This window comes from Tenrec ecaudatus, chromosome 10, assembly GCF_050624435.1.
Source record: "Tenrec ecaudatus isolate mTenEca1 chromosome 10, mTenEca1.hap1, whole genome shotgun sequence".
NCBI lineage: Eukaryota > Metazoa > Chordata > Mammalia > Afrosoricida > Tenrecidae > Tenrec > Tenrec ecaudatus.
Window position 1 is genome coordinate 43,725,163 of NC_134539.1, and position 13,829 is coordinate 43,738,991.

Sequence of the window (13,829 nt, forward strand, 5' to 3'; positions counted from 1 at the left end):
ACATCCAATGAGATGAAGAGAACACACGAGACATGAGACCAGAGGAGCTCTGGTGACATACTGGTTACACGCTGGGTGGCTCACTGAAAACCACAAGTTAGAAAACATCAGACGCTCCTCTGAAGGAAGACTGGGCCTCCTACTCTGGTGGGGTGCCCGTCTTGTGAACTCACAGGAACACTTCTACCCTGTCCGGTAGGGTCACTGTGAGTCGGCACAGACTTGATGGCAGTGCGTTTCGTGTTTTGTTTTGTGTGGTTTGGGTATGACAAGCCAAATTCATGTTTCTTCTCAAGTGGATGGATGCAGCTATTCCCAAGGGTACATAGATACTGAGAGGTCAGGAGACATGATTTTTGGATGTGTACATTGTACCAAAAGATGTTGTGTTTTTTTTTAACTCCAAACTGAATTTGATTACACATCATATGCAAGCAACAACAAAAAGCTACTCAAACGTAAAACTTACTGCCATAGAGGACATGCCTACTCCTAGTGTCCCTGGTGACCCACAGAACTGCCTGCTGAGTCTCAGTAAATCTCTAGGGGCATGCAAAGGCTCCTCTTTCTCCCACAGAGCGCCCGGTGGCTTTGAACTGCTGACCTAGCAGATTGCAGCCCAACGCGGAACCGCTATGCCATCTTGGCTCAACAACAGCAACAACAAAAAGTTACCAGATTCTATAAATTGCATTTGGGCAAATGTTTGTTTACTAACACGGGTTTTACAAAACAAAATTTGCTTACTCTTATTTCCTACTGATGAATTTCTCGGTAATATGAAAGTACAGAAAATTCTTGTGTGTTTGTGTTATTTTGCATTTTTCACAGTTATTTATTTTAAAATGCAATGATCTGGAATTTAAGAATATTGATCAGTGTTTTAAAAAACCCAGAAATTATAAACGTAAAAATTAAAGCAGTAAAAATCTGCAAAATAAGCAAATTTCCGGGATAACTGAACCATTGTGATGTACACGGAAGTCTCAGGATACCTCACTTTAATCTTCACAACTAGCAAGCCAGTCGTTTATTTCAGAAGCTACTTAAATAAATCTATACTTAAGTTTCTTAAACTATGGGTCTTATTGTCATGTAATCTTTTGCTTCCACAGGCCTGAGCTTTGCTGTCTCTTGTATAAGAAAACTATACATTATAAATATATCATTTTGACATCTATTTTTTCTTTACTTTTGCACAATTTGAAAGATGATTACTTGAATTTTGAAACCTAAACATATATTTTGGATGGAATCAATATGATTGGAGGGAAAAGAAGCAAACAAACAATAAAGTAAGACACATTTCAAATTCAACATCATATATATCTTTTAAGATGAAACTCAACTAACTGGGGAGAAAAAAAGATAAGGTTAAATTTATGTGAACTCAAAACGAGGCAGCCATGCTGAAAAAAGCCAGGAGTATATGACACCTCACATATTGTTTGGGGTTTTGTTTTTTATGTACTCAGAAATATGTTCTTGAACAACTAACTGAAAAGCAAATTTAATTTGTTCCATTAATGTCCAACAATATAACGAGAGTCGGTGCTAGTTATATGGTCATTTCATTTGTCTTTGTTATGCTATTTTTAAATTAAAAGTGTCTGGGTTGAGATGTTTATTTTCAAAGTGGTAAAATAACAGAAACACTTTCAAAAAGATATATAAATTTTAAAATGAGCTTGTGTACATGTAAAATGCACACACCCACGGATTGCCAAATTGTGATGGTCTGTGTGTGACTGTGATACTAGACGCGAGGCCACCAGTGTTTCAGGTACTATCAGGGTCATCCTGGGAAAGCAGGCTTCAATGGAGCTTCCAAAGGACAGACTAGAAGGATGAAATAGGCTCTCTACTTCTGAAGAATTAATGCCAGGAGAAATTATGAATAGTAGTGGAACATTGTCGGATAAAGTACCCAAAGATGATTCCCCCAGGTTGGAAGGCACGGGAAATATGCACAGGGGCTGCAACAATGGACTCTTAATAGAACAAGGACCGTGAGGATAGTGTGAGACTGAGCAGCGTTTAGTTCTGTTGTGTGAAGAGTTGCTATAAGCCAGAGCTGACTCAACAGCACTTAACAACAACAACATATACCCATGTGCATGTGTGCTCAAAGGTGAAAATAATATTTCCATCAAGACCGCAACGCTCAGACATCAAAGAACAAAAAATCATATCATTGTGTGCTCACCTCCATGATAGGATCGCTGAAGACAAATGGGTGCATAAGCAAATGTGGCAAAGAAAGCAGATGGTGCCCAGCTATCAAAAGATATAGTATCTGGGGTCTTAAAAGCTTGAAGGTAAACAAGCAGCCATCTAACTCAGAAGCAACAAAGCTCACATGGAAGAAGCACACCAGCCAGTCTGATCACGAGGTGTTGAAGGAATCAGGTATCAGGCATTATCAGAACAAAAAATCTTACCATAGTGAATGAGGTGGGGAGTGTGGAGTGGAAACCCAAAGCCTATTTGTAGACCCAAAGCCTATTTGGAGACCACTGAACATCCCCTTAGAGAAGGGTCTCTGGGAGGAGACGAGCCAGTCAGAGTGAGATGTAGCAACGATGAAAAATACAACTTTCCTCTAGTTCCTAAATGCTTCCTCCCTCACCCCCTCACTCCCCAACTATCATGATCCCTATTCTACCTTGAAAGTCTGGCTAGACCAGAGAATGTACACTGGTCCAGATAGGAACTGGAAACACAAGGAATCCATGGTGGATGATCCCTTCAGGACCAGTGGTATGTGTAGTGATACTGGGAGGGTAGAGGGAGAGTGGGTTGGAAAGAGGGAACCAATTACAAGAATCTACATGTTACATCCTCCATGGGGGATGGACAACAGAAAAGTGGGTGAAGGGAGACGTCGGACAGGGCAAGATATGACAAAATAATAATTTATAAATTATGAAGGGTTCATGAAGGAGGGAGGCGCGGGGAGGAAGGAGCAGGGAAGGAGGGGGAAAAATGAGGACCTGATGCCAGGGGCTTAAGTGGAGAGCAAATATTTTGAGAATGATGAGGGCAATGCCTGTACAAATGTGCTTTACACAATTAATGTATGTATGGATTGTGATAAGAGTTGTATGAGCCCCTAATAAAAAAGGAAACTTTTTAATTAAAAAAAGAGAAAAAACAGATAAAGATAGAATAAGAAAAATTTTTAAAAGAGACTGCAATGCTTGTATACTTCCTTTTATATAGCAATCATTTTATATTAGTCCCTTAGAATGTCTTGAACCAAATTTTATATATATATATATATATATATATATATATATATATATATATATAATTTCTTAGTATCCTCAATGAAGTAAATATATATATATATATATTTTTTTTAAGAAATAGTAGTGTGGATACTCGCTTTTAAGATAAAGTTCAAATGAAACAAGATATGACTTTGAAAACCGTCTACTCATACTTACCTGCAGGGGAGACACCATGATCATGAAGGTGGTTTTCCCAGGGCGAGGCTTATCCATTGCACTCCGGATGTGCTGACCTCTGTGATTTTCCCAATTGGAGGAAACTCGACTGCAGAATTTGTGATAGTGGGGAACTGTGTCCATGCTTTCCCCTGCATTGAAAAGGAAAAGGAAAAAAAAGCAGTCTACTCTGAGAAATATATATTGGCTTACATGAAGAAATAATTGAGTTATGTTTTTTTTTATAGAAGGACTAAGCAGATTTTTATGTCATTGAAGGACAGAGCATATAACAAAGTTAGGATCTGGACAAAGAGACTGATTTTATTGTTTTCAATGATTAAGAAGAAGTCCACAAATATTGGCTCTCTAGAGATATTTTGAATATTTTTGTGAACAAATGAAATAAAGAGTTGCATATTTTACTGTAATAAAAATATTAGAGAATGAGAAGATAAGGGTTTATTATGGGAATTCTATGTTTCTGAGACCCTCACATCATTTGCATGCCTTGAACATTATAATAATAATAGGAAGATAAAAAATACAACCTATCATCTTCTTCCAGAGTGATCCAAATAGGTAATGAAAGTGGGTTTTCTTAATTGAGAATTAAAGTAAATCTTGTTTATTAGTATGCTAGAAAAAATGTTATAAATTAGGACTATTAAGGCTCTCCAATAAATGTGGTCACCCAATATCCCCAACCCTACTCCCACAAAAAGGAAGAGAACATAAATATGCAACACTAATTCCCCATGGCAGTGAAACAAATGGTCAAGTGGACCAGTGGCTATGGATGCAACCCATGTCACAAGGGATAAGTGACGGAGACGGACCTATTCCATTTCATTTACACCGTTCCATGGCCTGCTTCTATCTGTGCATATTCCTCTGGGAGAGGCTGAAAAGAACCCTGCTGGCAGCGAGGAGGCCCTGAAGGAATACGGACATGATCGGGAAAGGCTGAATGAAGGGGGGTGGATGTGAGTGTATGGATTCCTGGATAAAGAAGTACGGAGGGAATGAGAGCTGGTGCTGGGAATGTGACTTGAACCATATTCAAAGAAAGACGCTTTACCACTTTGTCTTATGTGGCTTTGGTCAACCATGGAGACCACACACCAGACTTTTGGCAACTATATTATTCATAGTCACTCCACTCATTGTTTCAAGACTACTGCTCCAAGTTTCTATGTGGGAGAAATTGAATTGATCAAGAATTCCTACCTCACTCTGCTGAAGCCAGAAGACAGGGTCGCATGGTACCACCCAGCCACCTAGGTTCTACCAAATACTTCGAGATACTCAGAGGACGGAAGACATCGCATGTTCCCTTAAAGCATGTTTGCATATATGATAGAAATTAGGTTCTTAGCATGATGAAAGAAAAAAGACATTAAATTATTTCCATGGGTTAAAATGTGGCAATGTGTTCCAGCAATTCATACCCCACTGCTCATAATAGTCCCCCAGGGGAGGAAGTACTGCTTCTGCTTTATAAACAAAGTACCGGGCATCGGCCATGGCCGCATGGCTGTTAATCCTTGATCTCAGGCAGATGTTGCCACCAATAGCTACACGTTCCCCATCCTCGCCATGGGGTTGCTTGACACCGCATGCAGGGAACTACTGACCTTGAAGATCACTCTACTTGGAATTACAAATTTCTTCCTGGCAAGAAAGCAGGAAGCTCCTGATACGGTCCAGTTCACGTCTGCCTCTTTCTGAGACAAGTAGGTCTTCCTCAAGTTCTTTTCATGATTGGATTTCATCCCTAAAGGCCAAAATTTAGGTCACTTATGTCTATGAATTTCAGTTTCATTTTACCTGCTTAATTAACTTTAATGCAGTGCATTTGGGGTGCCAAGTCCTCAGCCAAGGTGCATGCTATTTAAAAGCTGACCCTGCCCTCACGGAGCGCACAATCCAGCAGAAGCAATGAGATGTGAGCATAAATAACCACCATGCAAGGCAAGCCCAGGTAAATGCCATCTTACAAAAATACTTTTGGAGGAAAGTAGAAATTTTATAAAGGAGCAACCAGGTAAGTAACTATAGATGGGTAATATTTGACTTGGAGCTGAAAGAAGAGACTGGAGTGAACTGTATGGGGCTGAAAGAAGGCATTCCCTGCAGGGCCGGGAGGGAGGCCTATGAGGAGAGACCTGACGACATTAATCAGGGGTCAGGGCAGGGAACAGCAAGAAGGGTGGTGTTGCTGCCGGTAGCGAAGAATTGGTGCTGTAAGTTGTTCTCCTTTCTGACATTGACATTTGAGAGTCTGATTGGCTTCCTAGCTATTCTCAGAATTGGCCGTGGCAACCTTTGAGGCAGGTGCAAGGCTCAGTATTTCTGACCTTGTGCCGTCTTTTTCCTTTTGATGAATCTCTGGATGCATGAAATCCAGCTCCTCTCCCCGCACTGTTATCAAACCTCATACTTGCATTCAAAATGGGGGTCAAAAAAAGAGAAGAAAGGGGCAATTGATTTGTATGTTTCAGTCATTTCCTTGGGAACACGCTGAGCTTTTACTCTGGGGTGACTGTGAAGGAGACCCTGGCTGTGATTCGATCTGTCAGATAGTGACTGTGTTACACGAGGTGCCTAGGGAAATAAAGCCACGGACAATTGCCGATGTCGGCATGACCAGAGAGCTGACTGCTGAGCAGCACAATAATAGGTGAGCTTGTGTGCCTGTGTACAAGAACCACTTGGTTAAGACTTGGCAGGGTGTTCTAGATTTGAATCAGCGTTGGCAGATCTCTAAAGCCTCTATTCAAATCTCAGATTATGAGACTCAATACAGAGGCAGGGACACATAGTGAAATCATGTCTGATGGTAACCTAGAGAGTCTAGGGAGGTCCCATCTTGTGTACTTCTGTTCCAAACACCATGCCACTTCCAGAGTGATCTTTCTGAAGCGTGAATCAGACTACATCCTCCTCCTTGTGCAACTTCAAAATTTCAACGTCTCCCATTTAAGTACAGGACAAAGTCCAAGGATTGCCTGGAGTTGCCAAGAGTGGATGTTTCAGCAGCAATCAAGTGGTATCCATTCCTGCATGCATCTTCCTGCTTAAAGAGCCCTTCCTCATACTGACCCCACACATGCACAGTGGTGGACAATGTTCCCTTCACCCTCACCTTCAACCTAACTCTTGGTCTTTAAGGTGTAGGTCGGGCCGCCTTTCCTACTCCAGTAGTTCAGCATGGTGCCATGTTTCGACTGAGCCCTTAATGTATTTAATTATAAATAAATATGGTGATTTCTTCAAAGCAGTTTATGTAAACTCTTCAGAATCTAGTACTGGGTTTTATTAATCTTTGAATCTCCATCGACTAATACAATATCTGGCACAGTACTGTATACAATGAATGTTAATTGCACAAATACTGGGTGGGAAGTAGGTGGGTGTATAAGAAGTAGGGAAATCCCACTAACTTATTTACTTTGCAGAAGAAGCTACTGAAAAGCAAAAACCCATCGCTACAGTAATGTATAAAACTGCTGGCTGAGCACCTTATTCCTAATGTGATACTCAGTGCTGCCTTTTAGCACACCTCAGAAAGAAGCTATTGTCTCCTGAACGCCAACATGAAAAAGATTTGGAACTAAACAGCTCTAAAGAACTTAAGTACATCCAGATTTCATTACGTGTGTCTTCCCCGTAGTCTGGGTCACATAATCTGTTTTCTAACAGAAAAACTGTAAGAATACTGTTGTTGTTATTGTTGTTGTTGTTGTTGTTGTTGTTTGCCATTGAGTGGGCTGTGACCAATACTGACCCTATACACAACAGCTGCTCTTTTTAAGAGCAAGTTTCAGAAATTCTTCTGACATCCACTTGGATCTTTCCTCTCGTTCTTGTCTTTTTAATGATCTCTTCTTTGTTCATGAATGATGAACTTGATGTCCTCCCACAGTTCATCGAGTCTTCTGCTATTAGTATTCAGTGCAGAAAATCTGTTCTTGAGATGTTCCCAAAGTCCAGGTGGGACAGACTCCAGATTATGTTTTGGCTATCATTGTTTGGATTTTCTTCAGCTTCAACCTGAACTTGCAGATGAGCTGATGATCTGTTCCACACTTCGCCCCTAACCTGGTTTTAGCTGCTGATACTGACAATGAGCCTCTTCCCCGTTTCTTCCCACTGATGTAGTCAATTTGTTCTCTGTGTCTTCCATCTGGAGAAGTCCATGTGTGTAAGTCACCTTTTGTGTAGATGAAAAAAAAGGTATTTGCGATGAAAAAGTCATTGGCCTCGCAAAATTCTATCATGAGATCTCCAGCTTCATTTCTCTCGCCAAAGCTGTATTTTCCAAGTACTTGTTCCTTCCAACTTTTGCATTCCAACTGCCTATAATTAACAAGGCACCTTGATTGCATGTTTCATCAATGTCAGAATGAAGGTGTTCAAATTCTTCAAGTTCTTCGTCACGGGTCCTTGAGGTTGGTGCATACATTTGAATAGGAGTTTTATGGATTGGGTTTACTTGATTGAGGATAGATAGAATCTTAGCACTCCGAGCACTGTGCTTCAGGAGAGACCTTGGGATGTCCTTTCTGACAGTGAATGCAGGGCCCATCATCTTGATTCTGTCGTCCTCACCCTAGTAAGCCATAGGATTATTCTCATTCAAAATGGCTAAGACCAATCCATTTCAGTTCACTTGAATAATGAGCAGGTAAACGTAAAATCCTTGCTGCAACTTCTTTGGACTTTTCTCAACAAAGCAGTTGTCAATTTTCTTAAGACTTCTTTCTAGTAATTCCTTGTGATTGTCCTGCTCCCTTTAAAAATATTTATCAAGATTACCCCCTTTAAGATCCCCTCTCCTCCAGTGTTGCCATCACCTGCTGAGCTTCTCTGACAGTCTTGAACTTAACTCACCCAACAGATCACCTCAGAAGCCACCGTTTTGTTTGGACTTTTCAAAAAGACATTAGAAGAAACCCTGGTATCACAGTGGGCTACACATTGAGCTGCTAACCCAAGGTCAGAGGTTCAAAGGCACCAGTTGCTGTGAAGGACAAAGATGAAGTTCTCTGCTCCATAAAGATTCGAGTTTTCTGAAATCCTAGGGAGCAGATTTCTTGGGGACAGTGTATGTCTGAGAGAACTTGTCTGCAGCCATCCAGTGCTTGCAGAGACATGTTTCAACACATGTGGTTTGTCTTAAAGTAGTATGGACTGGAAACCCAAAAGTAAAGTCTTTTTTACCTACCTATATATTGCTGTCATCTGCTCTTGGGGCAACTTCCAACTCATTATGGCTCTATGTAAAACGTAACAAAACACTGCCTGGTTCTGCAACATCCCCACTCCTGGTGGAACCCATTGTGGCAGTCACTCTGTCCATCCATCTTCTTGAGAGTCGTCCTCTTTGTTCAATGATCCTGTAGGTAACCAAGCATGATGGCTTTCTCCAGGGACTGATAGCAAGTCTAAAGCACATCAGACACCTGTCCCCATCCCCACTTCTACAGAGCATTCTGCCTGTACTTCTTTCAACACTTTTTTTGTCCTTTGGCACACAGTTCATAGTGCAATTAATATTCTTCACCAACACCCATAATTCAAAAGAAATGAACCCACCAGCCTCTCTGTAGGGAAAGATGAGGCTGTCTGCCCTGTAAAGATTCATGGTCTCTCTCCATGATCGCTATAAGTCAGATTTACCGTAATGGCAGTAGATAAACGGCATACCTTAGTTGTCAAAATGATATCTTGGCTTTTTAACACTTTAGGAAGATCTTTTGAAGTAGGTTTATCCCATAGACTGTATCTTTCTGATTTCTAACTACAGCTTCCATGGGCATTGATTTTGGCTACAGATAAAATTAAATCACTGACAACTTAAATATTTTCTCGGCTTATTATAATGTTGCTTATTGGAGCAACTGTAAATTTTTGTTTTCTTCATATTGAAGCTGTAATCGTTTATCTTTATCAGTAAGTCCATTGATGATACTTGTTTCACAACCCATTTTAAATCTGTCTTGAATCCCTGGCATTTCTCTGTCCATGCATTGCCATAACTCTTTAAATGATCTTCAGGAGAATTTTACTTGTGTGTGATTTTAATAAAATCTTTGATAATTTCTGAATTTTGTTGGATCACCTTTTTCAGAATCTGCTAAAAAATTGGCCTCTTCCAGTTGGTTAAAGCTATCTTTCAACACTTAGGGTAGACAAGTGAGTATTTCCAGCATTGATTCCATTGGTAATCCATGAACTCCTGGAACCTTATTTGTCACCAATACCTTAAGTGCATCTTGGACCTGCTAGGTTCTTGGCAATATACTACCTTCTGAAATGGTTAAATGTCTGCCAATTCTTTTTATTATAGTTATTCTGTGTATTCTTTCCATATTTTCAATGCTTCCTGCATCATTCAATATTTTCCTCATAGAATCTTTCGATATTGCAACTCAAGTCTTAAAGTTTTTATTAATTTCTTTCCATTTGAGAGATTGCATGCATGCTTTCCCTTTGGGTTTTCTAACTCCATATCTTTGCACATTTCCCTGTAATACTTTACTTTGCATTGCTGCCATTTGAAATCCTCTCTTCAGCATTTACTCTATCATTTCTCCCTTCCATCTCAGTTATTGTACACAAGAGCAACTTTCAGAGTTTCTTTTGATATATATTTTAATATTTTATTTCTTTTTTATTTTGGGTAATACTGATTTTTAAAAATCATTTTATTGGGGGCTCATACAACTCAAGTTGTGTAAAGCACACCTGTACATTCGTTGTCCTCATCATTCTCAAAACATTTGCTCTCCACTTAAGCCTTTGGCATCAACTCCTCATTTTCCCCCTCCCTCCCCACTCCTCCTTCCCTCAAGAACCCTTAATAATTTATAAATTATTATTTTGTCATTTCTTACACTGTCCTACATGTCCCTTCACCCACTTTTTGTTGTCCATCCCCCAAGGAGGAGGTTATATGTAGATCCTCATAATCGGTTCCCCCTTTCCAACCCACCTTTCCTCCACCCTCCTGTATCACCACTCCCAGCACTGGTCATGAAAGGATCATCTGTCCTGGATTCCCTGTGTTTCCATTTCCTATCTATACCAATGTACATCCTCTGGTCTAGCCATATTTGTAAGGTAGAATTGGGATCATGATGGGGGGTGGGGTGGGGGAGGAAGCATTCAGGAACTAGAGGAGATGTTTATGTTTCATCGTAGCTCCACTGCACCCTGACTGACTTGTCTCCTCCCCACACCCCTTCTGTAAGGGAATATACCTTCTGTAAGGGAATGTGCCTGCAAATGGGCTTTGGGATCCCAATCTGCACTCCCCCTCATTCACAATAATTTGATTTTTTGTTCTTTGATGCCTAATACCTGATCTCTTCTACACCTTGTGGTCACACAGGCTGGTGTGCTTCCTGTAGGCTTTGTTGCTTCTGAGCTAGATGGCTGCTTGTTTGCCATCAAGCCTTTAAGACCCCGGATGCTATATCATTTGATAGCCGGGCACCATCAATTTTCTTCACCACATTTGCTTATGCACCCTTTGGTCTTCAGTGATCATATCGGGGAGGTGAGCACACATGATATGATTTTTTTTGTTCTTTGATTCCTGATAACTGATCCCTTCAGCACCTCGTGATCACACAGGCTGGTGTGCTTCTTCCATGATATTTTAATTTTCTCTAATTCAATGAATAACCTTTTGTTTTCTTCATATTTGGTGTTCTTGATGTCACCCCACCACTTATCTGATCATTAGTGTTTGTTGCATCAAATATATTCTTGAAATGTTCTCTAGATTCATGGAAAGTAACCACAAGGTGATAATTTGGCTCTCCTGGACTGTTTCAATTTTCTTCAACTTCAACTAGAGTCTGTTCCACAGTTGGCCCTAAACTTTGTTCTGAGTGATGATATTGAGCTTCCCCATCATCTGGCTCCACCAAAGGGGGTTAAAAAACAAAGCAAAACAAAACTCACTGCCATCCAATTAATTTTGACTCATTGGAACCCTATCAGGGAGGGTAAAACTGCCCCTGTGAGTTTCCAAGACTGTGAAACTTCACAGGAGTAAACAGCCCAGTTTTTTCCCCATGGAATGGTGGTGATTTCCAACCACTGACTTTGTAGATTGCAGCTCAAAGTGTAACCACTACACCATCAGGGCTCCTTTCTCTCTCCATAGATGTAGTTGATTTTACTCCTGTCTATTCCATTGATAGTTGCTATTTATGTTATTGAAAACAGGTTTTGGCAATGAAGCCATTGTTGGTCTTGCAAAGTTCAATCCTGTGACCTTCAGTATTGCTTCTGTAATGAAGGCCATGTTTCCCAACTGCTGATTGTTCTTTGTTCCAGCTTTCCTACTTCAATCACCAGTAATTATCAATAGACCTTTATCACGTATTTGATCAATTGAAGGCTGCAGAAGTTGGTTTAAAAAAAACTCAATTTCATCATCTTTGACATTAGTGATGGGTGAATAAGTTTGAATAATAGTCATGTGAACTGGACTTCTTTGTAGGTGTATGGATTTTGCCTTAGTGCCGAAAGTGTTGTACTTCAAGATAGATCTTGCAATGTTCTTTTTGGCCATAAATGCAACAACACTCCTCTACAAGTTGTTATTCCTGGAAAAATAGATCCTATGATTCTCTAATTCAAAATGGCCAATACCAGTCCAGTTTAGCTTGCTAAGGACTAGAATATCAATCTTTATGTGTTGTAACTCGTTTTTCATGACCTTCAGTTTTCTGAGCTTCCTGTTTTGTGTATTCAACATTCCATTCCTGTTACTAATTAGTGATTCAACCGTTTCTTTTCAATAATATTAGTAGTGAATGGCCTATAAGCTATAGTACGTTCAGGGAATTAAGGTAAATTCAAATGTGAGGAGGTGGATATGCCCCAGTTGTGTTGTGAGTGCCTTCCAACCTGAGAGTCTCTTCCTTCAGAACTGGACCAGACAGTGTCCACCGCTATCCATGAGATTTTCTGTGGCTAATGTTTTCAGCAGCTGACTGTCCTTCCTTCTTCCTATTCACTCTTAGTCTAGAAATCGCACTGAAATCTTCCCACTATGGATGACCCTGCTGGTATTTAAATAATGATGGCATAGCTTCCTGAATTGCAGCAACATGTGAACCATCACTGTCTGACAAACTGATATATTATACTTTTACATTAGGTAAGACATCAATTTATATGATCTATAGTTCAGAGGAGATCGAGGCTGTACATTTAAGTCTGGACATATTGATCAATTTAGAAGATATAGGAAGCTTTAGAGGTGAACAAATTCATCTGGGAAAAGAGGATAGACTGAGATGAAAAACCAAAAAAGAGAGACGTTAACAAAGAAGACTGAGAAGTAGAAGAAAAGAAATTGAAAGAAAATAATTTCGAAGTCACAAAGATAAAGTTTTGTGAGGTTAGGTGTGTTGAATGTTCCTGAAATTTTCAGGGAGCTTTTGTTTGAAGATTGTTCATTGGATTTGAGGCAAGCAAGTTATTGGTCATCGGACTAAAGGTAATTCTGCTACTGAAGCTTGGGTAGAACGTATGTCTAGACACCATGTGTGAATTTTTTTTTAGGATGTTGCCTCTGAAGGAAGGCAGTTTCTATTAGAAGTTTATCAAATTGCAGATGATATCTTTTGTTCATGATTTGTCCAGACTATCAAATGATTGAATTCATTGTATGCATCCTTATTCTGTGTACTCAAGATCTAATACATTCCTCAGTTCAGAATCAAAGTTTCATAGTATTTGTAAGTAAACGAATAAATGAGGACTGAGAGACTGTCTTAGAGACTACTCTTTGGAAATGAGAAGGATGCAGTTAGAAAATACACAGGGCACTAGAAGATATTTTGTGGAGGAAATTATAATGTCACTTCCCATAACTGTCAGAGAGAAACTATGAGCTGAAAAAAACTTTATTCTCTGCTCTTCCATTTTCTGGAGAGTAATTTCACTGTGTCTCTTGGCTCCTTGAATCTTGCCCCTTCTTTTTGTCTCCAGTGTTGTTGGCTTCATTTTAGCCCTTATTACTCCTCAACTATTCGAAGGCGTCTTCTCCCTCAATCTATCTCTGGAATAAGGCCCTTAGGGCCTATGGCACTTTCCCTTCTATACTTCTATCTATAAATCAAAATAAAAATAGAATCTCATTACAATATACCAAATTAGTGCACCCTGATAATAGAAAGACATCCTTACACATCTCACTGTTGGAAACTACTGAGTGAATAATGCAGCTGACACGTACATTTTCATGATTTCGTGACACTTGCATGATTGGTCCCTTAATCATGAGATAAGGACTTCTGGTGATGCAGTGGGTCAACCCTCGGCTGCTAACCAACAGATCAGTGGTGTAAA

At 39.9% G+C, this 13,829-nt stretch overlaps 1 non-coding gene across 1 annotated transcript; it reads left to right on the forward strand.

Moving 5' to 3' along the window:
* The first annotated feature begins 3,441 nt into the window (after positions 1-3,441).
* Positions 3,442-3,604, forward strand: LOC142460271 (U1 spliceosomal RNA). The gene has a single exon (XR_012786515.1). It is a non-coding gene; the product is annotated as a U1 spliceosomal RNA (small nuclear RNA).
* The last annotated feature ends 10,225 nt before the right edge of the window (positions 3,605-13,829 follow it).